This window comes from Cebus imitator, unplaced genomic scaffold (assembly GCF_001604975.1).
Source record: "Cebus imitator isolate Cc_AM_T3 unplaced genomic scaffold, Cebus_imitator-1.0 Scaffold216, whole genome shotgun sequence".
NCBI classification, from domain to species: domain Eukaryota; kingdom Metazoa; phylum Chordata; class Mammalia; order Primates; family Cebidae; genus Cebus; species Cebus imitator.
This window is the reverse complement of record NW_016107531.1, coordinates 9,680-13,454: the sequence shown is the minus strand read 5'-3', so window position 1 is coordinate 13,454 and position 3,775 is coordinate 9,680. Positions and strand designations below refer to the sequence as shown.

At 46.5% G+C, this 3,775-nt stretch overlaps 1 pseudogene across 1 annotated transcript; it reads right to left on the bottom strand.

The window, feature by feature from the left end:
• Positions 1-493: 493 nt before the first annotated feature.
• LOC108318154 lies at positions 494-1,076 on the bottom strand (annotated as a pseudogene). The gene is made up of 2 exons (XR_005203479.1): positions 824-1,076; positions 494-791 (listed from the first exon to the last, which is right to left on the bottom strand). The product of XR_005203479.1 is annotated as a 60S ribosomal protein L11-like (transcript).
• Positions 1,077-3,775: the final 2,699 nt, after the last annotated feature.

Genomic DNA, 3,775 nt, shown 5'->3' with positions numbered 1-3,775 from the left:
GAGTCTCACTCTGTTGCCCAGGCTGGACTGCAGCGGCACCATCATGCCTCAACGTCCTGCACTCAAGCGATCTCCCAGCTCAGCCTCCCTAGTAGCTGGAATTACAGGTACATGCCACCATGGCCAGTTACTTTTTTGTATTTTTTGTAGAGACTGGGTTTCACCATTTGGCCCAGGCTGGTCTTGAACTCCTGAGCTCAAGCAATTAATCTGTCTTGGCTTTCCAAAAGCCTGGAATTACAGGTGTGAGCCACTGCACCCAGCCTTTTTTTTTTTTTGAGACAGAGTTTTGCTCTTCTTGCCCAGGCTGGAGTGCAACGGCGCTATCTCAGCTGATTGCAACCTCCGCCTTCTGGGTACGAGCAATTCTCCTGCCTCAGTCTCTGGAGTAGCTGGAATTACAGGCACCTGCCATCTTGCCCAGCTAATTTTTTTTTTTTTTTTTATATTTCACTGAAAACTTTTTATTGGCCTTTTGGATAGAAAAGAGAATTTATTTCCCAGGAAGAATGATCCCATCACGCTTCTGCTGGAACAACAGATGGCCTCCTCTTTGCAGATTCTGTGTTTGGCCCTAACGCAGACTGTCCTGCGCTTCTTGTCTGTGATGCTGAAACCTACCCAGCACTACATAGAAGTCCAGGCCGTAGATACCAATGCTTGCGTCATATTTGATAGCCAGATCGACATTTTCCTGGATCCCAAAACCAAAGTTTCCAGTATTGGAGAAGTTATTTTTTCTTAACTCATACTCCTGCACCTTTAGACCCTTCTCCAAGATTTCTTCTGCCAAAAAAAAAAAAAAAAAAAAATTTTTTCTGACTTGGTCCCTCGAACTGTGCAGTGGACAGCAATCTTTTCATTTTTCTGGATGCCAGAGGATCTGACAGTGTATCTAGCTTTGGAAAACACAGGAGCCTGCCTTGTGAGCTGCACCAACACCTTGGCTGCTCGGGTCAGTCTGTCTCCACTCTCCCCAACACAGATGTTGAGACAGAGCTTGTGGATGCCAAGTTCCACATAGGGTTCTCCTTTTCACCTTGATCCTGCACCACGATGGAGAACGGGAAGAGCATTTTTTTTGTGTGTTTTTAGTAGAGATGGGATTTCACCATAATGGCCAGGTTGGTCTCAAACACCTGACCTCAGGTGATCTATTCGCCTCAGCCTCCCAAAGTGCTGGGATTACAGGCGTGAGCCACTGTGCCCAGCCAGTATTCCTTTTTCAACATTATACATGCAGCACCAATTCTGTTAAAAATATGTTGGCCGGGTGAGATGACTCATACCTGTAATCCCAGCACATTGGAAGGCCAGGGCTGGAGGATCACTTGAGCTCAGGAGTTCAAGACTAGCCTAGGCAACACAGCAAGATCCCATCTCCTTTTTTTTTTTCTTTTTTTTTTGAGACACGGTTTCACTCTTATTGCTCGGGTTGAAGTGCAATGGCACCATCTTGGCTCACTGCAACCTCCACCTCCCGGGTTCAAGCAATTCTCCTGCCTCAGCCTCCTGAGTAGCTGGGATTATAGGCATGTGCCACCATGCCCAGCTAATTTTGTATTTTTAGTAGAGACGGGGTTTCTCCTTGTTGGTCAGGCTGGTCTCCAACTCCTGACCTCAGGTGATCCGCCTGCCTCAGCCTCCCAAAGTGTTGGGATTACAGGCGTGAGCCACTGCACCTGGTTCATCTCTTTTTTACCTAAAATAAAATAAAAATAAAAACAAGAGAAATGTAACACATAAACAGTTACTTAGGTACAATTAAATATGTGAAATTTCAAATATTCAGCCATTACCTTAAACTAGAAGGGCTTCCTCATAAAAAAAAAAAAATACTTAAAAAGTATTTAATCAAGCCAGGCATGGTGGCTCAGGCCTGTAATCTCAGCACTTTGGGAGGTCAGGGCAGGTGGATCACCTGAAGTCAGGAGTCAGAGACCAGCCTGACCAACATGGAGAAACCCCATCTTTACTAAAAATGCAAAACAATAGCTAGGCATGGTGGTGCATGCCTGAAATCCCAGTCACTTGGGAGGCTGGGGCAGGGCAGTAGCCTGAACCGAGGAGGCGGAGGTTGCAGTGAGCTGAGATCATGCCATTGCACTCCAGGCTAGGCAACAAAAGCAAAATTCCACCTTGGGGGGTGGGGGTAGGGGGCGGCGGGGGAAAAAGTACTTAATCAATATATATTGAATGAAAAACATGTGTTGGGGCCCAGCAATTTGGGTGGCTGAGGCAGGTGGATCACCAGAGATCAGGAGTTCGAGACCAGCCTGAACAATATGGTGAAACCCTGTCTCTATCAAAAATACAAAAATTAGCCAGGTGGTGGCATGCAGCTGTAATCCCAGCTATTTGGGAGGCTGAGGCAGGAAAATTGCTTGACCTCGGGAGGCGGAGTTTGCAGTGAGCTGAGATTTCATCACTGCGCTCCAGCCTGGGCAACAGAGCAAGACACCGTTTTCTTTTTTTCTTTTTTTTTTTTTTTAAGACGGGGTTTCACCATGTTGGTCAGGCTGGTCTCGAACTCCCGACCTCAGGTGATCCACCTGCCTCGGCCTCCCAAAGTGCTGGGATTACAGGTGTGAGCCACTGTGCCCAGTGATGACAAATATTTTTGACAAATAGAATTGACAAATATCTTTGGGAGCCCATGGTGGGCAGATCACTTGAGATTAGGAGTTTGAGACCAGTCTGGGCAACATGGCAAAAACTCGTCTCGACTAAAAATACAAAAGTTAGCTGGGCGTGGGCATGGTGATGGGCACCTGTAATTCCATCTAACTGGGAGGCTGAGGCATGAGAATTGCTTGAACCCAGGAGGTGGAGATTGCAGTGAGCCAAGATCGCGCCACTGCACTACAACCTTGGTGATAGAGTGAGACCCTGTCTCAAAAAAAAAAAAAAAAAAAGACCAAAAAATATCCACACATCATACTACAAAATTAATTCAGGTTGGTTATAATCTGGAATGTTCAAAATGAAGATAAGGCTGGTGGCCCATACGCCTGTAATCCCAGCACTTTGGGAGGCCGAGGTGGACAGATCACTTGAGGTCAGGAGTTTGAGACCAGCCTGACCAACATGGTGAAACTCCTTCTCTACTAAAACCACAAAAATTAGCTGAGTGTGGTGGGTGCCTGTAATCCCAGTAACTCCAGAGGCTGAGGCAGGAGAATTGCTTGAACCCAGGAGGCAGAGGTTGTAGTGAGCCGAGATTGTACCACTGCACTCCACCATGGGCGACAGAGCAAGACTCCAACTCAAAAAAAAAAAAAAAATGAAGATAAGGCCTGGCATGGTGACTCATGCCTATAATCCCAGCCAGCACTTTGGGAGGCTGAGGTGAGTGGATCACTTGAGTCCAGAAGTTGAAGACCAGTCTGGGCCACCTGGTGAAATCCTGTTGCTACAAAAAGTACAAAAATTAAGTGTGAGTGGTGGCATGCGCCTCTAGTCCCAGCTACTACAGAGGCTGAGGTAGGAGGATAACCTGAGCCTTAGGAGGTCGAGGTTACAGTAAGCCATGGTTATTTTATTTTTATTTTGTATTTATTTATTTGTATTATTTATTTTATTTTATTTTTATAGAGACAAGGGTTCACCATGTAGGCCACGCTTGTCTCGAACTCCTGACCTCGTGATCCACCTGCCTTGACCTCCCAAAGTGCTGGGATTAGAGGCGTGAGCCACCGCACCTGGCCGTAAACCGAGATTATTGTGCCATGGCACTCCAGCCTGGGTGACAGAGTGAGATCATCTCAAAAAAAAA